The sequence below is a fragment of the Hypanus sabinus genome, chromosome 11, assembly GCF_030144855.1.
Source record: "Hypanus sabinus isolate sHypSab1 chromosome 11, sHypSab1.hap1, whole genome shotgun sequence".
In the NCBI taxonomy this organism is placed as follows: Eukaryota; Metazoa; Chordata; class Chondrichthyes; order Myliobatiformes; family Dasyatidae; genus Hypanus; species Hypanus sabinus.
The window spans coordinates 76683820-76706144 of NC_082716.1; positions in this window are offsets into that span (position 1 = coordinate 76683820).

Below are 22325 nucleotides of genomic sequence, written 5' to 3' on the forward strand. Positions count from 1 at the left end.
GCAGGGGCAACTCAGCCATGACCCCAAGGCACAAACAGAGCAGAACTACATTTTCACTCTAGTGATGCCAAATGTTTAACAAAACTGTGAAACTATACTGTGTTTACCTGAATATTCAGTACTGATTCAGATTTTAAAAATATTAAATGAGCTAAAAGGCAAAACCTTGCAGCAGTTGAAGTGTTGTCCTAGGAGGGGTAACGGTAGAAGGATGTTCATCGAGTTGGAAGTCTGTAACTAATGGTGTACAACAGGATTGCTGCTGTGGCCCTTACCTTCTTGAACTATATCAATGACCTAGATGTGAATGGAAGAAGGCTGATAAATTTGTGGATGACACACAAATTGGTGGTGCTATGGAGAACAATAAAAGGTGTCTAAGGCTACAGCAGATCAGGAGGAACTGGAGCAGGAGTGATTCAACCAAATTAGATGGAGGCAGTGAAGCCCTGAATTCTAATCCTGCTGAGAAACAGAAACTACAGAAAGTGCGTCAATACAATGTTACATACCTGTGTATGGTTTTATTCCAACTCCCATCCCATCAGATCAACGATGCCCCAAGTATCTTATTTGTAATACTGTGCTGTCTAATGAAGCCATGAACCCATCAAGATTGCAGGAACACCTGTAAAAGATTCCCTGGAAAGGCTACTTATGGTATTACTCAGTTCCAGAAGATGACAGAAGCATTTGAAAAGCATTGCATACTCGAGTAATTTGCCAAGAAAGCTAAAAATGAGCTTGTTAGTGATCTCATACCAAAATAATAGTGTAACATGCCGTAAGGTTTCACTGCTAATGTAATGGTTTCTCTGTAGCAACAATGTAGAGACAACGGGTTTTAGAATGCTTGGGCTAGACAATGAGAGAAATGTAGTTCTTTCTTGTGAGTCTGGAAGAGAGATTTTCATGTTTTTTTGCCGGGGAGAGACGAGGAGAGAAAATACGAGTGGAGAGAGTTTCTTGACCGCTGCACGGAGTGGACTTGGAGCAAAGGTCTGAAGGTCAGTGGCTATCAGATGAGGTCAATGGTGGACAACCGGCTTATCAGTGAGCTCCCACATTGTGCAATAGACTGTTTCATGAGAATGGGCCCTTCTTTTTTTTTGTTTTCTTTATTAACCATATAGTCAAAGTAACAATTATAAAGCTTAATTGTTTAATCACATATTGTGTACTGTTTGTTATTTCAGGGTACTGATTTGTAACAGGACACACATCGGGCAACATCTACTCAAACAAGATTTCTTAAGTTTGGCCAGGCCAGGGGCTATCACCCCCTATATTAAGCCACTAGCTGAAGAGAGAGTTACAATAGCAAAGTGTAGAAAATTCATACAATTGGTGAAAGATTAGTAATGCCGGCCTTATCAAAAGTGCTCTCTGCTATTGTCAAAATGGATGCCAGTATTTTAAAATCAATTCCACTGAGTGATAACTCTGTAGCTCAGCATGTTGACGAAATGAATGAAGACACTGAGTATCATCTACACACAAAGCTACAAAAAACTGAATTTGGGATACAACTGAATGAGTTAACAGTGCGAGACAACAAGGCATTGCTGATGGCATATGTACTGTTTATCAAAAACGGAAAAAGTTTATGAAGAGATTCACTTTTGTAAAAAGTTAAAAACAAATATCGACAGAAGATCAATCTATGACCAGCTCAAACGTATATTGAGGATAAAAGTATTTTGGTTAGGAACATGATTTCTTGTCCAATAGGTGGAGCACCATATATGACAGGTCACCATACTGGTTTAGTGGCATTTAGGAAAAAAGAAATTCCATCTGTTTGCAATCCATTGTGTAATTCATCATCAACATCTCGCAGTCAATAACCTTACCCAATGACTTTTTTGAAGCATGACTCTTGTAATATCTGCTATCAACAAAATTAAAGCTCATCCATTAAATTACAGAATACTTTGGCATTTATGTCAAGATAACAATAAAGATTTTGAACGCTTCCTTCTTCACTCTGAAGAACGCGCTGTCAAAACGCAGTGTTGACCGGGAATGCCAAAAGGCTGCTGCTTAAAATGTTTCTTTGATCTTTTGGCACTGTCAACAAGAGCTTGCAAAACAAGATTGAGCTTCTACGTGGAGATATGGCATACCTAACCAAATGTATGACAAATTAAACATCCTAAATATGAAACTGCAGGGTGAGAATTTCAATTTATTTCATGCAATAAGTGCAGAGTCCACTTTTGTCAGAAAATTGGGAATATATAAGCAAAATATTGAGAGAAGAATGTTCTCAGAGTTTCCCTGCGTGGAAGGTATGGAACTCCCTTTCACAGACAGTGATTGGCAAGAGTACTGCTTATACCTTCAGTCACTGAAGAAGGATTTTCAGAATTGATTCAAGAATTTGAACAATCTGGAAGTTCCAGACTGGGTAATTAAGCTATTTCTTTAAAAGGTGGAAGAACAGGAAGAGAGCTTGCCATAAGAAATGATCAAAATTCAGAATGATGAAGAAGCAAAAAAGCTTCTCAAAATGTTTGCTTTTGTGGTATGTAGCTACATTGTCATATGAAGAATCCTGGTCTTTGGAGAAGAGCGTTTCCATCTTGCTACCTTATGAAAGAGGCTTCAGTGCAGTGAACCACATACCCACAAAAAACAGAAACCACTTGGACATTGTTATGCCTGGGGACTTCATACTTTAGCTGTTACAACTTGAACCAGATATTTCAACTCTTGCTAAAAACCACCAAGCTCAAGGATCAAAGCTGCTGTACAGTGCACAGGTACTGTGTAAGTTAGACTTAAAGACAAATAAAAATTTAAAACAAAATCTTTTTTCTCATGTTAGCATGTTTTTACACTATGGGGGTGTGGGAAAGTATATTATGCCTGAGAGGGGTGTTGGCATGTATGAAGGTGTTTTAGGTGAGCATTGGGCTAAAGAAGGTTGCGAAACATTGGGTTAAGGTATATCCAGTAAATGGTAGGTTTTAGAGAATGCTGATGAACTGAGAAACATAGGAGAACTATCTCCACAGATCCCTATAACTAACAACAAAGAGCAATGGGGGTTAAAAGTGCATGCAGCATGCTTGCCTTGAGCGGTCAGGGCATAAAACACAAAGGTTAGATGCTAGATTACTAAACACTGGATAGGCTACCCTTATATTATGTGTGTAGTGCATTTAATATTTCAGTAATATTTGGATAATTTTGTAAATATATTGATTGATTAAGTGTCCTTCATTTACATAATTCATTATGGGTTGTAAATACGAAATACACAACATGAATGGCATAGGTCATTACACTAACATGTCACACCTGAGCAACTCACTAAAAGAAAAAGTAAGTATACAAGTTATCCTGGGCTCCTGTGATTTTTTTTTTTGGATTAATTCCTGGAGTTACAATACATAACAGTGGAAACAAGGTAGTTTTAAAATGAACCTGAGATGACTAACTACCTTTTTGAGCACAGCATGTTTTTTCTTCGGAAGGGGGGAGAGATGGTTGAGTAAAAAAATAGACAGAAAACGGACAGAATTCATGAGTTCATAAACAGCATGTAGCTGATGACAATAATAATAAATTAAATAAAGCAGAATTGGCTGTCTGTGTTGGAAAAATAGTTGCATTCAATTCCACAACAGATAACTGGATGATGTATGTTGAAGTAATTGAGCTGTATTTTGAAACAAATGAAATAGCCAACAAAAAGTGGGTGCCAGTGTTGCTGGGTGCAACTGGTGGAAAATAATACAGTTTACTTCAAAGTTTAACTGTTCCAACCAAACCAGTCAAAATGAGCTTTGCTGATATCAAGAACATTAGAACCAAAACCATTGTTGATTGTAGAACACTTTAGGTTTTGTAAGAGGAATCAAAAGGATGAGGAGTCCATTATGTGGCTGAATTGAAGAAATTGTCTGAGCATTGTCAGTTCAGTGATGGACATTATGATGCACTGAGGGATTGTTTATTTTGTGGAATCTTACAAGAAAACATTCAAAAATGGCTTCTAACTGAAGCACAACTCACATTCAAAAGAGCAGTGAAAATTGCTGTATCAATGGAAACAGCAGACGGAGATGCAAATGAGGTGCAGTGAGGAATGAAAATGACCATGAACAAAATTGCAATGTCTAAACAGAAACCTGTCTGGCCAAACAAATTCTGTTACCCTGGTGGCAGATGCTTACATACACGAGATCAATGCAGGTTTAAAAGTGAAACTTGCAGAAAGTACAACAAAGTAGGACACATACAAAGACACAGACACAGACAAACAAAAATAAATGGACTGCACAGGGAAGAGAAAAAGGTAAAGTCAAGTTGCATTTTCAAAAAGAGCACTAATCTGCATGCTGTTAATGAAAAGTCTGATAATTGATGGGAATGAAACAGGACTGGTGTTCCAGAACACTTAATCAGTGACGATGGACTACAGTATTTGGTGGAATCGTTTCAGTCATTCCTGAAAATGAGTGGAATAAGACGTATTGCATCTGCACTGTACCACCCAGCTATGAATGGCTTGGCATAAAGGTTTGACTAGAGTCTAAAGAATGTACTGCAAGCAGTGTCATCAGAACACATGACACTAACACTGAATCAAAAGCTCATCAATGTCCTCCTTGTAACGCAACACACTCCACAACCAACAACTCACCAGCTAAACAGTTCTTGGATTGCCCCTTTCACTCATGCTTGGGTATTCACAAACCCAATCTCAGAAGGGGTATGCAGGACAAGCAGTTAAACAGCTGAGACAAAATAAGAGCTCCTCAGACATGAAGGTTTGATGTTTCACTCCGAGGCAAGGGACTACAGAGATGATCAAGAGTAGGTACTGGGAAAGATTAAAGGCAGAACCGGACCACTCTCTGACAGTGCAGGTTGTATCTGATGTCATCTGGAGATGAGACATTGATCAGTTGAAGAGAGCAGTCAATTGTCAGAGAAGAATTGTGCCCAGGCCTGTCAAAATCACTTTCTGTAGACCCAAAGTCAATTCATACAACTACCACGGAGGAGACCCCAGGAGCTGAGACTGTTTCAGAACTTAAAGTCTCACTTGCTAAGCAGAATGCCTCTCCTTGTCAAGAAAGACATTAACCCACATAAGGAAGAAATTCTCCACAGCAATTAAACCTTTAGGCCTGAATGGGACAATTTAAAATTGATTATATTAAAATTAAAATGGATATATATAACTAGAGAAATATATACCACATATCTGAGTTGATATATATTCTATATTGAGTTGGAGTTTATAGTTAAACAGGGAAGAATGTAGTGTATTTAATATTTCAGTAATATTGTAAATATATTGGTTGATTAAGCATTCTGTTTACATAATTCATTATAGTTTATATGTAAGAAGTTTGTGTTACGCCACCACTTCATACCTAAGTGCCCCACTAAAAGAAAAGACTAAGCATACAAGTTATCCAGGGCTCCTGTGTTTTTCTTTTCATTAACTTCTTGAGTTACAAAACATAACAGCATGCTTTTCTGACTCCTGCACTGGAAAGAGTGCAGAGGAGATTAACCAATGAGGCCTAGACTGACGGAACAGTAGAGTAGTGGTTAGCACAATGCTTTATAGTACCAGTGACCCGCCGCTGCCTGTAAAGAGTTTGTATGTTCTCCCCATGACCACATGCTCCAGTTTCCTCCCATAGTCCAAAGACATATCAGTTGGTAGGTTATTTGGTCACTGTAAATGGTCCTGTGGTTAGGCTAGGGTTGCAGGGCAGTGTGACTCAAAGGGCCAGAAGGGCCTATTCCACATTGTATCTCAATGAATAAATAAAATTTGATGCAGCAAAAAGAGGAATATGTATCAGAACTTACACAATGTAAAGGATCAAGCAACAGGTGAATCAAATCTTATTACTCTGCCAATCTTCCCTTCAAGTGAGCAAGTGTTAATAACTACTTCTATTGCTTAGTGGTCTGTTTGATAGGAAATAATGAACAATAATTAATTATAGAGTAACAAAATCCTTTCTAACATCAGCACTAATTGGATTTTTAAATTTGATATCGCATATCACATACATATCTCTGATTTGGAGTACTGTGAAGCCTAACCTGAAGTGTTGTGTGCAGTTCTGGTCACCAACCTACAGGAAAAATACCCATAAGATTGAAAGAGTAGACAGAGAATTTACAAGGACTTTGCCAGGAATTGAGAACATTAGTAACAGGGAACATAGAACATAGAACAATACAGCACAGTACAAGCCATTTGGCCCATAATGTTGTGCCGACCCTTAAACCCTGCCTCCAATATAACGCTCCACCTTATATTCCTCCATATACCTGTCTAGTAGTCTCTTAAATTTCACTAGTGTATCTGCCTCCACCACTGACTCAGGCAGTGCATACCATGTACCAACCACTCTCTGAGTAAAAAACCTTCCTCTAATATCTCCCTTGAACTTTCCTCCCCTTACCTTAAAGCCATGTCCTCTTGTATTGAGCAGTAGTGCCCTGGGGAAGAGGCACTGGCTGTCCACTCTATCTATTCCTCTTAATATCTTTTATACCTCTATCATGTCTCCTTTCATCCTCCTTCTCTCCAAAGAGTAAAGCCCTAGCTCCCTTAATATCTGATCATAATGCATACTCTCTAAACCAGGCAGCATCCTGGTAAATCTCTTCTGTACCCTTTGTAATGCTTCCACATCCTTCCTATAGTGAGGTGATCAGAACTGGACACAGTATTCCAAGTGTGGCCTAACTAGAGTTTTATAGAGCTGCATCATTACATCGCATCTCTTAAACTCTATCCCTCAACTTATGCAAGCTAACAACCCATAAGCTTTCTTAACTACCCTATCTAACTGTGAGGCAACATTCAGGGATCTGTGGACATGTACCCCAAGATCCCTCTGCTCCTCCACACTACCGTATCCTGCCATTTACTTTGTACTCTGCCTTGGAGTTTGTCCTTCCAAAGTGTACCACCTCACGCTTCTCCGGGTTGAACTCCATCTGCCACTTCTCAGCCCACTTCTGCATCCTATCAATGTCTCTCTGCAATCTTCGACAATCCTCAATACTATCCACAACACCACCAACCTTTGTGTCATCTGCAAACTTGCCAACTCCCCCTTCTACCCCCACATCCAGGTCATTAATAAAAATCACGAAAAGTAGAGGTTCCAGAACCGATCCTTGTGGGACACCACTAGTCACAACCCTCCTATCTGAATGTACTCCCTCCACCACAACCCTCTGCTTTCTGCAGGCAAACCAATTCTGAATCCACCTGGCCAAACTTCCCTGGATCCCATGCCTTCTGACTTTCTGAATAAGCCTACCATGTGGAACCTTGTCAAATGCCTTACTAAAATCCATGTAGATCACATCCACTGTACTACCCTCATCTATACGCCTGGTGACCTCCCAAAGAACTCTATCAGGCTTGTTAGACATGATCTGCCCTTCACAAAGCCATGCTGACTGTCCCTGATCAGACCATGATTCTCTAAATCCCCATATATTCTATCTCTAATCTTTTCCAACAGCTTTCCCACCACAGACATAAGGCTCAACTGTCTATAATTACCCAGACTATCCCTACTACCTTTTTTGAACAAGGGGACAACATTCGCCTCCCTCCAATCTTCCGGTACCATTCCCATGGACAAAGAGGACATAAAGATCCTAGCCAGAGGCTCAGCAATCTCCCTTAATATCAATATGCTCCAGAACTTCAACCTCACTCATATTGTCCTCACTGTCATCAGGTTCACTCTCATTGGTGAATACCGAAGAGAAATATTCATTGAGGACCTCGCTCACTTCCACAGCCTCCAGGCACATTTATCTCTAATTGGTCCTACCTTCATTCCTATCAACCTTTTGTTTTTCACATAATTGAAGAATGCCTTAGGGTTTTCCTTTACCCTACTCACCAAGGCCTTCTCATGCCCCCTTCTTGCTCTCCTCAGCCCCTTCTTAAGCTCCTTTCTTGCTACCCAATATTCCTCAATAGACTCATCTGATCCTTGCTTCCTAAACCTCACGTATGCTGCCTTCTTCCATCTGACTATATTCTCCACCTCACTTGACACCCATGGTTCCTTCACCATTCTTTATCTTCCTCACTGGGACAAATTTATCCCTAACATCCTGCAAGAGATCCCTAACTTCGACCACATGTCCATAGTACATTTCCCTGCAAAAACATCATCCCAATTCACACCTGCAAGTTCTAGCCTTATAGCCTCATAATTTGCCCTTCCCCAATTAAAAACTTTCCTGTCCTCTCTGATTCTGTTCTTTTCCGTGATAATGCTAAAGGCCAGGGAGCGGTGGTCACTGTCCCCAGATGCTCACCCACTGACATATCTGTGACCTGACCCGGAAAGACTGAATAGGTTAGAACTTAAATCCCTAGAGTGTAGGGGAATGAGGGGAGATTTGATAGGTAGAGGTATACAAAATTATGAGGGGTACAGATAGACTAAATGCAAGCAGGCTTTTTTTACATTGAGGTTGAGTGAGATTAGAACTGGAGGTCGTAGATTAAGGGTAATAGATGAAATATTTAAGGGATACATGATGGGGAACTTCTTCAGTCATAGGGTGGAACAAGCTGAGGCAGAATTGGTTTGATTTGAACTTTTAAGAAAAATTTGGATAGGTACATGGGGTGGTAGAGGGGTGGGGTACGGAGGTTATGGTCCAGGTGTAGGTCAATAAGACCAGGCAGAATAATAGTTTGGTACAGACTGGATGAGCGAAAGTGCATGTTTCTGTGTTGTAGTGTTCTATGACTATGGTGCAAAGGTTACTTGCATATACTCTTTATTGTATTTGAAACAATCATATCAGATTTACTAACTTTTATAGTTCCCAAGCTGAATGTCCTTTTGGCAAATTTCTACAGTATTTACCTCAAAAAGAACAACTATAAGTAAAGGGACATTAGAATGTATCAGAACTGTTCAAGAAGGCAATTGCCAAAATAAAACATATAAAGCACTTGCAGGCCATGTGTTTCAGATAAGCTATATGTTAATAATCGGCCACTCATGTAGCTATTGTTAAAATGTGATAAAGATTGGTATTTTGGGAAATTAGAAAATCAGAAATGTTATTTTTTGTTATTCAAATCCTGCAAAAATTAATGTTGATAACATCTTGGTATAGTATTGACTACTAACCACATTCATTAAATTTTTCTTCCATATTATACTTATTAATATTGGCTGATGTTGGCAGTGGTGTTCTTTAGATCTAACTATGAAAGCAGGCCAATTATGCTAGTAATTTTGTTATCAAAGGAACACACACAAAATGCTGGAGGAACTCAGCTGGCCAGGCAACGTTTATGGAAAAGGGTAAACAGTTGACGTTTTGGTCCAAAACATTGTCTGTTTACTCAGACGCTGCCTGGTGTGCTGAGTTCCTCCAGCATTTTGTGTGTGTTGTTTTGATTTCCAGCATTTGCAGATTTCCTTTTGTTTCCGTTATCAAAGCTCATGAGGAAGCAATAAGAAACTTTTAAAATTGTTTTACTCTACTGCCATTTTGAAATGTGTTAATGTATTTTATTTTTAGTTAAATGCTTGAACGATTATTGGTCCACTACATTTTGCTCAAGTGAGTGTGGGTAAGTGGGTGGGAGACAACACAAGGAAACTTGAGGTATCGGGCACTTAAAGGAAGATCCAGACCATTCGCAAGACTCATAGCCAACTCACAATTCCTTTCCTTTCTCAATAACCTGGTGGTATTTGTTCTACCACTCTGAGAACCTTGGGAGCATTGTTACACATGATCTTGGTAATCTGTAGCAGATGTAGCAGACAGACCAGAAGGATTTGTAGTTTACAGAATGAACCAAACTGCGGACTCACGTACGGCAGTGTGACATCCCACTGGTGCTCCAACCTGATGGCTTTGTCAAACACAATGTCCTTCAACATGGAACACGTAACCGTCAAATACAGACTATTCTATTTACCTGGGAAGTCTGCACCCGTGATCCTGATAGAAGCTTATATCCAAACAGTGGCCGACTATAAGCAAACACTCATGATGCTGCATGATGCCAGCACCAAACAAGAAAGCACCCATCCTAACACATTTCAAATTATATTTGGAGACTTCATCCAGGCCTGTTTGAAGAAAACCTGCTTAATTATCACCAGAACCTGTAGACATGTAGCATCAAAAGGCCCAACTCACTGGACCACTGCTGCACTAAGATAAGGAATGACTACAGTTCTTTGCCCAGATCACACTTTGGTAAATCAGATCACCTGGTTGTCCTCCACCTACATGCATACAGGCAGAGCCATAAAAGCAAGACTCCAGAGATCAGGACAACTAAGCGGTGGTTGCAGGAGGCGGAGGAACGATTACAGGATTGCTTTGAGTCAGTGGACTGGGTCGCGTTCAAGCCCTCACCTAGAAATCTGAATGAATACACCATGGTTGTAACAGATTTTATTAAAACAGCTGTAGATGAGTTTGCCCCCTCTAAATCATTCAGAATCTTCTCCAATCAGAAGCCTCAGATGAACCGTGGGATCTGAAATCTGCTGAGGGACGGATTAAAGGCATTCAAGTCTGGAGACAAAGAAAGCTACAAGGGGTGCAGGTATGATCTCCGGAAAACCATTTCATGGGTGGAGTGGAGATTCTGGTCCAAACTCGAGTCAACAAGGGATGCTTGGCAGCTGTAGTAGGGCTTGAATGCTAACTCTCCTACAAAGGTAAATCAAGCACCATAAGAGACAACAGGGCTTCACCTCCAGATAAGCCCAATGCCTCCTACGTTCACTTTGACCATCGGAACATGGAGGAACCATCGCAAACCCCCATACCTCCCAATTATCTCAGAATCTGAAGCTGACATGCGGGCTTTCTTCAGAAGAGTAAATCCAAGGAAAGCATCCAGAAAGAAAGAAAGAAAGCATCCATAGGGTAGCGGGCCATGTACTAAAGACCTGTGCTGACCAACAGGGCCATGTGTTCACAGAGATCTTTAACCTCTGACTTTGGCAGTGTATGGTACCCACTGGTTTCAATCAGGCTTCAACCAGACCGGTGCCCAGGAAGAGCATGGTAACCTGCCTCAATGACTATCGCTCAGTTGCAGTTACATCCAAGTGCAGAAGCGTTTTAAGAGGCTGGTGTTGAAACATATCAGCCCAGCCTGAGGGGCAACTTGAATTCGTTCCAATTTGCCTACCAGAACAACAGGTCCACAGCAGATGCCATCTCATTGCCTCCTCACTAAGTCTTGGAACATCTGGACAGGAAAGATGCAAACATCGGATACTCTTTATTGACTACAGGTCAGCATTTAATATCATCATCCCCTTGTAACCTTCTCACTGAGACTGCATACAGACTTGACTCGTTTGCTAGCTCTGTTAACAGAAGGCTACCTTTCATAAACAATATACATGTAGGGTCTCTACGATCTGGGGTTCAACCAAACAGGAACCTCGATTTGAACGAATTGGATCAGATTGGTTCCGATTGCAACAACATCTCCTCCATGATCTCCAGCAGCACATGTGCACCGCAGGATTGCGTGCTTAGCCCCTGCTCTACTCAATTTACACCTATGATTACGTAGCTAAGCACAGCTCTAATACCATATTCAAATTTGCTGAGGACACCACTGTTGTGGGCCAAATCAAAGGTGGTGATGAATCAGCATATAGGAAGGAGATTGAAAATTTGGCTGAATGGTGCCACAACAACAACCTCTTACTCAGTGTCAGCTAGACCAAGGACTGGCTGTAGACTTCATGAGAGGGAAACCAGAGGCCCATCAGCCAGTCTTCATTGGAGAATCAGAGATAGAGAGGGTTAGCAGCTTCAAATGTCTGTATGTTACTATTTCAGAGGACCTGTCCTGGGTCCAGCACCTAAGTGCAACTGTGAAGAAAGTGTGGCAGCACTTCTAATTCCTTAGGAGTCTGCAGAGATTCGGCATGAGAACTAAAACTTTGGCAAACTTCTTTGGATGTGTGGCGGAGAGTGTATTTTCTGGCTGCATCACGGCCTAATGTGGAAACACCAATTTCTTTCAATGGACACTCCTACAAAAGTTAATGTGACTTGCTCCAGTACAAAATGGATTAAGCCCTTCCAACCAATGAGCACGTCTGCATGAAAGGTTATCATAGGAAAGCAGCGTTCATCATCAGAGATCCCCACCACCCAGGCCATGCTCTTTTCTCACTGCTGCCATCAGGTAGAAGGTACAAGAAACTTGGGACTCAGACTACCAGCTTCAAGAACAATTACTACTCCTCAATAATCAGATTCTTGAACAAAGGGGATAACTTGCCCATTCATTGAGATGTTCCCACAACCAATTTTCTCACCTTAAGGACTCTTTATCTTGTTATCTCATATCCTCATTATTTAGCACTATTTATTTTTATTTGCATTTGCAGTTTGCTGTTTTCTGTACTCTAGCTGATCTTTCATTGATCCTGTTATAGTTATTATTCCATAGATTTGCTGAGTATGCCCATGGGAAAATGAATCTCAGGGCTGGATATGGTAACATATGTATTTTGATAATAAAATTAAACATTGAACTTTGAAATTCTCTGTTTCCCATTTGAATAGCATTGAATAAAGCCCCAATTAGCATTTTACTCCCTATAGTCCAGTGACCCTTAATAAATACACGCTATACAGTTATCCTGTAAACATTATTCCAAGAACAAGTTAGCTTTAATATGTCCTGATAGGGGTCTGAGTCCAACAATCTCTAACAACAAACTAATATACTGCATCTGGGGATCCAACATTTCTGCAACTCCATTAAACCAAGCCATAACTACACACTTTATTAGAAACTCTATCCATTAATCTTACTGCCATTCCACTTCAATTGAACTGGGCTGTGCATACCTTCATTATTCTCCTGTGTGCAGTAGAAGTTTATCCATTCAAAAAGCTTGACTATGATCTATTATTCCTTATTTCTGCTGAATGTTAATCTTCACTTATAATGGTCTTGCAAATGCTTTCCAGCATCACATCAAATTTTCACAAGATATAAATAATTTCACAACTATACCATGAAAATATTATGTTCCTCAATATCTGCAAATTTGTAATGTCTGCCTAGCCCATCTTCTGCTCCCTTTTTGTATCTGATCAAAGTGGCTTCAAACTCTCATCCTTTTTCCAAACTTACACTTGCTATCATTCCATATTCCCTGAATAATCATTTTGTAGAATAAATTGGAGTATGCAGTATAAGTGCTTTTGCCTCTGTACTCATTTTTCACTCGTTATAGCTCATGCCATCTAGGAATCTCCACTTATTCTCCTCTCTCCCACTCAAAGCTTTTCAGTGTTGGGGTCTTTAACCATTCTTTTTGTTATGTATTTACTATTTAAGTAATATTTGAGTTACCTTGTACATATTGGTTGATTAAGCATTCTTTTTGTTTCAATAATTCATTACGAGTTATATGTAATTCATATATGTAATGAAGATGATGGCACCAGTGAACATCGCTACAATGGGCGGCAACCTGAAGGTGGTTCACCAAGCTGTTTCTTTCACTTCTTTTACATCTTTTTCTTTCATATATGGGTTTTAAGGTACTGTTGGAGCCTGTGGTCTCCAGTTTGATGTGTGTTTTTGGGCTGATTCAGCCAACTGAGTGATCTGGCACTTTGCTGTTTCTGAGAGGGTTCTAGCAGGTGAGCAGCCTACTCGAGGCCAAGATGCATGGAGACGGGGTGCCAGACCATGATTGACTCCATTTCTCACTGATATCGCTGATTAAAGTATCGAGGAAGATTGAGAACATCGACGTGAGTACAGAAGGCGGGTGAGTTTTCAGTGCCGTCTACCATTTTCTTGCTCGCTGCTGCTGCCAGAAAAGGTGCGTACATGTGATGGTCTCTCACTGCCTTGATGCTGTTGAAGGATGGTGCCAGAGGAATTTTTAATTGATGTGGTTTGTGGGTTGGACTGTGTTTTCTGGGTCTGGTCACTCCTTTCTCTGTTGCTATTTTTGGGTGACTTTGAACTGGGATGGCCTACAGATAATGGACACTAAGCTGAACTGAATATGTGATGCCCCATCAATAACTCTCGGAGACGGGGGGCAAACGATAGGCTTTTATTAGCAGCAAAAGAGACCACAACATCTTGGAGACTGAGGGGGAGAGCAGTGCCTCCAATCGCCTTTATACCGGGGTCTGTGGGAGGAGCCACAGGAGCAGTCAGCAGAGGGGCGTGTCCAGACAGGTATACATAGTTTACCACAATATGGACCCTTTCGATTATGTGTTTTTATATTCTGTGCTTTTGCTCGTACTTTTTTGCGATTTGCTTTTGCCATTTGCGCAATTTGGTTTTTTGCGCATTGGGGGTTGATGTTTTCCTTTTGAATGGGTTTATGGTTTTCTTTGTTTCATGACTGACCGTGGGGAAGACAAATCTCACGGTTAATTACAGCATACATACTTTGATAATAAATGTTCTTTGAATATGTATAAATACATGAATGGTATACATCATCACGCTCCCATGTGATACGTGTGCGCCTCGCTTAAAGTAAAACTTGAAATTAGACTCACGTTTTGGACTCACATGTCTTCCTTTGAATTAGTTTAATGTTTTGAAGTTACAAGACATAACACTTTTCATTAGAGTTTTTGGTACTCCCCCTTTCCTGTTCCGTGTCCATCTTTTTGCTTGAAAGCTGCTCTTGCATGAATCTTTCCATAAGAAGCACTATGTTGGTCCTGTATAAGCAGATATGACAAATCATTCAGCACACCACATGCTAAATCTTGTACTTTATCTTTAAACTTTAAAAATATACTCAGCTTGTAGTGATTGACTAAAACTTAAATTTTGTCCGCATAATCAAGATCTTAAATGAGATCCTGTTTTCGTGATTGTTTTAAAGTCTGTTATTTCCTGCTACATGTACAACAATGTTTGGCGCATGCAGTGAATGGTCTATCTTATAATGTTTATAACTTGGTCATTAGACCACAGTGCTAAAGTATTCAAAAATCCCTTTTGAATAGTTTATTTATTTATCATTGACTGTTTCCTCTTGACAAGAAGTTAACAGGTGCCACTTGGTGCCAAAGTAGATTACTAGTCATGCCCATCTAGTCCACGCTGACCTGATCTTCTGCCTAATCCCATTTACCTCCACCCAGACATCCAACCCCTTCCATTCATATACACTACACATCTAAACTTTCACAATTGAACCTGTATTATACCGTTTACTCTGGTAGCTCATTCCACTTGCACCACCCTGTCTGAAGAAGTTTCCCCTCAGATTTCCCTTTAATGTCTCATCTTTCACCATAAATCTATGACCTTTTGTTCTAGTCTCATTCAAGCTGAGGAGAATAAACCATACCCCAACAGAATCTTCCCTCATTCCCCTGCGTTCCAGGAATGAAGTCCTAACCTATTCAGTCTTTCCATATAACTCAGGTCCTCAAGGCCCAGCAACAGCCTTGTAAATTTTCTCTGTACACTTTCAATATTATTAGTATCTTTCTGTAGGTAGGCGACCAGAACTACACACAACACTCCAAACATTGTCTTGTATTAGCTAAGTTATTTTACTTCTGCACTGCACATCTGCATTTAAGTATGTACTTTTGCATATCTCTACAATAATGAAAGTAACAAAGGCTTCCCAACTCAACAGAAGCCTTCAAAGACACATAGTAGCATGAAACAGTGATCAGTAGCCAAGAGGTACTGAAATAAGCTGAAAACTAAAAGTTCATCAAATTTATATTTGAAGTGTTATTGTGGCATCAAGGATGATCTTTAAACTTATTTTTAAATATTTTTAGAGTGTTAAAGCGAGAATATCTTCATGTTAAGCTACAATTACTACATTCTCTTATTAATTCTATCATCACACCATAAAATATATCTTACGTTCAAACTGATGAGAAATTATGCATCAATCTAGCGCAAGTTATGCCTTTGTGCATTTCTGTACAGCCTCGTGTATCACATATTATACTAGATTACTGTCAGAACTTAATGTTTTATATTTTAATAACAGAATCAGATTATGATTTAAAATGCACAATTCTCATTCTGAAAAATAAATCTGCTTTAATTCAGACCCTGACATAGTTTTTAATAATGTTGTAGATAATATACTATTGAAAATAGTACAAAAGATCATAAAATACATGTTTTATAGCTGGAATATAGATTTATATGGAATAAAAATATTAATATTTATTAGCTGCTAGGGCACCAGGGGTAATAATCTTAGTTATAGTAATTAGACTGATCATAGAATATTCCTTTTGTGTTTTAGTATATTAATATTAATTGCACACCAACTTCCAGCAAGACTAGAAAGAAGTATGGAATATTCCACAAGCAATGCAGGAGATTCTCTTCATAAATTAACTTAAGACATATAAATTCCAGGAGGAGGCTATACTCAATTTGTAACCATACTGAATGCAGAATTGCAACACACCAAATAAAAAGCATGGAAGAAATATTTGTTTAATGATCAAGGAACTCACAAAAGACTAAACAAGCAAAAACTGAGATACCTTTGCGATAAAATAGATTCTAACAATATTCTGAACGCCATGTACTGATCACCTACTATGTATTTGTAACAACTTTATTTTTAATAATCTGAGATTTTAAATCAGGAGAACGATGTTGAGAAGATTTAAGCCTTACTTTGCTTAGTGACTGATGTGATAAGATATTATAGTACATATTATAATCTGATAATCATTATGGGTCACGGTCAATTGTGAATATTTTGTTGTTCTCTTTGACGATCAGTGTGATGACAATACCAACACATTGATGAAGGGTCCTGGCCTAAAATGTTAACTGTTCATTTTCCTCCATAGATGCTGACTGACCAGTTGAGTTCCTCCAGTAGTCTATGTGTGTTGACCCAGATTTCCAGCATCTGCAGTCACACCTGTGTCTCCATAGTGAAAATGCCAAATGTGTTGCTATATAGAGAAAAACATGAAATAGCACAATAGCAACTCCACTGGAAAGTAATAGGGCTGCATAAAGTACATAAGAAAAATAAAAAATCTGTATTTAAAAATGAAAGCTCTAGACCTCAGGATATCCCAAAGTATCCTACAGCCAACCAGAAGTGGTTATAATCTAATTAAAAAGGTTGCATGGCATTATTAAAACATGAAGTTGTATTTTCCTATCATACATATTTTATGTATGGATCAATAAGAAAAGAATATTCATAGCATGCAGATTAGCTCATGATGATGAGCACACTTGTGACCTGACTTCATTGGCAATGAGATGCTATTGTCATCTTGAACTTGACAACTTAACCATGTGATCACAAATAAATTACAGGTACATGGAGAGAAATACTTTTCCAAAAGACAATGATTGTTTCATTGTTTTATCTTTGCAAACTAGCCAATGAATTCTGCTATTTTTGTAATTTTTGCCCTTCTGTCTTCAGTTCTAACTTTGAACAAGAACTTGTTTACATGTGGCATACATAAGATCTGAATACCTTATAAAACAATATCAGATCGGGAATAGCTTATGGAACATACAAACCTGCTGAAACATGCAGCACTGCTCTGAACAATCTCGTGTTGTTCAGTCGTGGCATCTGCAACCTTATGGCTCTCTGATAAACCTCAGTTCAAGCTCCTTGAATATTGAATAACCAGTACTCATATTAGTTCATCTAACTTCCTCCATTGTTCTTGAGAATCAATAGCTTGTACCTTGTTTATATAAATTTATGAAACATGCAAAACACTACATGTTTTTTTTGAAAAAGAGGGAGAGAGGCTTATGCTGCTGTCACACAGCCCTGCTGAAGCAGTTTCAATTCTAACCTTGGAAACTCTCTGAATGGAATTTGCAGGTTCTCTCTGTGCTCTGGTTTTGTCCCACAACACAAAGGTGTACTTTTAGCTACTGTATGTTGTCCCTAGTGTGTATAGTGGCAGGAGAAAGACCGTGGAGAGAGCTATAAACTGATGAACTCATGAGGGAGAAGAGGTTACAAGGAAATAATGAATAGGAGAGGTGGGACTCATATAGCTGCTCAGGTAGCTGACTTGGACTTGATGGCCCCACTTCTATATCATGAGGAAGTATAACATGCAAGAAGTATTTCAATTAGTTTTTCTTAATAGCAATTATGACTCAACAAAAAGATATTTAGCTGTAAGTCAGTTTACAGAAAATGGTATGAAAGACAAGAAACATCCAGTGATTGATTGGCTTGTTAATGAGGGAGGAGAGTGGAGAATGGCCAGAATGCTTCAAGCTAACAGGAAGGTGACAGTAACTCAAATAACCTCACGTTACAACAGTTGTGGTCAGAAGAGCATCTCTGAATGCACAACATCTCCTACCTTGAAGTGGATGGGCTACAGCAGCAAAAGACAGGATGTACCTAATAATGTGGCCACAGAGTGTACATTTTTCATACAACATCCTTAAAAATTATTTGATTGCTAAAATTAAAAGAAAAGCTGTAATGGTAGTAGCATCCATGGCTGAAAGGCATTTTGGCTATTCAGTAATAATTTGTACAACAACTTCATTTTTATTAAGTAAAATGCAGTCTGTTTAGATCCCATTAACTGCATTTTCCTCTTTACAGTTGAGATTTCAGTTCAAACATACTTAATTTGTTATAAATAGTTTGAAACATTATAAGGTTGCAAATCATACACACAGGAGATTCTGCAGATGCTGGAAATGCAGAGCAACGCTCACAAAATGCTGAAGGAACTTCAGCAAGTCAGGCAGCTTCTATGGAGAGGAATGAACAGTTGATGTTTCAGGCTGAGACCCTTCATCAGAACCGTACAGAAAGGGGAAAGGAGTTAGAATAAGGTGGTGGGGGAAGGGAAGGAGAGCAAATTGAGAGGTGATAAGTGAAACCAGGCGAGGGTGAAGCTTGGTGAGTGGGGCATAATCTTTGTTAAGAGTATCCTTTAAAAAATAACTTGGAATTTTTTTGGGGAAAGATTAAATTCTTAACGCTCCGAAAGTTTAATTTCGAGTTGCGTTAATTTGTACCTTCAGAAACCACTTTAATATTAATATTGGGAAAAGTCACAAGCAGAACAATGCAAAATTACATTACTGAACTAGAAGTCTGACCTCCTCATATAGTATATTGACGTCAGGTAACAATAATTACATAAATTTTGAAAGCTTTTCCAGTTAACTTCCAAATGGAAACGTGACTGTAAAGTAGAGGAGGTGGAATGTTTTAATTGAAGTACTTTACTTGACCCATGTTGTTTATTGGAAAACACAACATCCTAGTTGCTGCAGTACTCTGTGTGAAGTTCACTTGTGTACTCTTAGCTATTTTTAAAATAATTTTCTTGTGAGTTCATTGAAATGTTCCTATTTAATGTGTACTTTGTTCAGCTAATGGTGCACAGATGTGGAATTATACTACGTGCAGATAAAGAGGCCACAGTGGTATAGGTTTTAACCTTTACACATGAAATGAATTCCAAATACAGTTTAAAAAAATAAAATTCACACGAATATTGCTGACATCAGCCATATTACAGCAATGAAGCAATTCAACGAAGTAGTGCTCGTTTCATAATTCTAATAGCTATCCTACTCACCCAAAGTATAAGGATATCAGAATAATTTTATAAATTTCCAATGAGCCACTTTCCTGAAGCTCTTTCTCCCCTGCTTGAGTTCTTTTTAAATATTCTATCTCTATTTATTCTAATATCTCAAATTTCTTTCTTCAGTTTCTATGAAGCCCCGATCCTTTGGTGTCCCTTTATTTAAAGTACTATCTGCTCTTTTGGGTAGGTATATCAGATGCAACGAGCAGGGGACGGAAAGTTTTCTCTGGAGCTTTGGTACTACTTTTTTCCTTCAATTAAAAGTCTAAAACAGATTATCTGGTCCTGCAAGTCTTCTGGGGTCATCTTCTATATCTGGTATTCCTGGTGTGGCCTCTGCTACTTCGGTGAGACCTGAGACAGAGTAGGGGATCACTTTGTCAAGTAGCTTCATTTCGACCTCTAATGGGAGGATTTCCCAGTGGCCAACCATTTTAATTCCACTCCGCGTCCCCATTCTGACAGGGCTGTTTATGGTCTTATCTATTGTCATATTGAGCCCCCTCTCAAGTTGGAGGAACAACGCCTCATAATCTCTCTGTGAAGCTTCCAATTTGATTGCATGAACATCTATTTCTCTAGTTTCTGATAATTTGTACCCTCTCCTAATTCTCTCTTTTTCTATTCCCCACTCCGGCTCCCCTTTTCCCCTTCTCTTCTCCTCACTTGTCTATCACCTCACTCTGTTGTCCTTCCCTTTCTCTCATGGTCCACCCTCCTCTCCTATCAGATTCCTTCATTTTCAGCCCTATACCCCTTTCATCCATCCTCTCCCAGCTTCTCACTACAAACCCTCCTCCTCCACCCACCTACCTTTCCACTCACCTGCTTTCACTTCTTTCCTGCTTGAACTCCTTTCCCTCCCCCTACCACCTTACTTTGGCTTCACCCTTTCCTTTCGTTTCCAGTCCTGATAAAGGGTCACAGTCAGAAACGTCGACTGTTTATGCCTCTCCATAGCTGCTGCCAGACATACCGAGTTCCTCCAGCATTTCGTGTTTTGCGTATATTGTCTGGTTATGACCAGATTGTTGCCTGTGAGCTTGCTACCTGGTTTTCTGCACTGGCTACACTTCAAAAGCACCTTATTGACTTTAAAGAGTTCGTGGATATTGCAAAAAACACTCATGGAAATGCAAAGTATGGTTTCCATTCAATCTAGACCATCTTGAAAATGAGGACTTTTTGTAGATTTACTTGGACTTTGCACACAATATACTGTGCAGAAACCGTGCAATTACCTTACATGGTCTCAGGCCATGTTTTTGTCGGGATTAGTCATGACACACACTATACTGCCCCATTTAATATCACAAGATCTGCTTTAATGCAGGTGCATTATTTATGTTATCCACTCCATATAATAATGAATTTCATTTTCAAACTATTTTCTAAATAAAAAGGATCACCTGAACTCTCTATTGACGACTGTTTCACAATAAAAGCTGAAGTTGAACACACTTTACGAACATTTTCTAACATGCGTGTATATGTGGTTCAAGTTAAAGCAAGTATTCTTGTATAGTTACTTTCCCTACTGCCCAACTCAAGCGCAAGGACATCAGAAATAACATGCTATGACCAGTGTCGAGCAAGATAAAAAGTGCAGGAGTATTCTTATCAATGCCGCAACTAAGAGAGATTTCCTGTTAACTTAAATGTCTCATTTAAATTATAAAGGAATAGAAATATACAACACTCCAGGAGATTTTTCCAGCTTTTTATCTCCATGCCAATTGGAAAAGATCGACGTTGGCTTATTTTGCCTTGATCAAGACCCCAGCAGATTTAAGTTCATCAGACACACAGTCCATGCATTTTTGTTTAAATATTAACAAGATTTTTACCTTCACTACTTCTTTGGGTAGTGAGCTCCAGTCCCTAACCAACCACTGGATGAGAATACTTTTGCTCAGCTCCTGTCTGATCCTTCTATCAATTGTTTTATAACCTCTGGTTTCTCAATCCTCTTGCATGGGGGAACAATGGCTTTCTTACTTATTTTATCCAATTGTCTCATAATATTCTATACTTTAATGACCTCACCTCAAAGGTCAAAGTAAAATTTATGATCAATGTGCATATACGTTGTCATATGTTACCTTGAGATTAATTTTCTTGCAGACATTTACTGAAAAAAAGAAATACAATAGAATTTGTGAAAAACTATACATAAAGACTGGCAAGCAACCAATGTGCAAAATCTCCCAACCAAATAATAACTTTTATAACTTTATCTGCTTTCTGTCTGTTAACCAATCCTCAGTCCACATGAGGATAATATTCCAATCCCAAATGCCTGAAGGAACATTTCTCAATGGCCTTCTGAAAAGATAAAGACATCGTATCAAGTGGTTCGCCTTTATTTATTTTGCCAGTTAGATTTCTATTATGTCTGGCAGAAGAGATTTATCAAACATGACTTCCCATTCATAAATTGAAGTTGACCTGAGCAATCGTATTAGTGTTACCACTTCCTTGATAATAGCATTTTCACTCTCATTGATATCAGCTAACGGGTATACAGTTCCTTGTTTTCTCCTGTCGGCTTCTCATATGCAAGGTAGGAACATTTACTATCTTCCAATTTAAAACTTGTGCAGTTTTGAAAGGTGACATTCGTTTCAGTACACCTTTGCAAGAAAATAAATCTCAAGAGAGTATGTGGTTGCTGTTATCTCAAT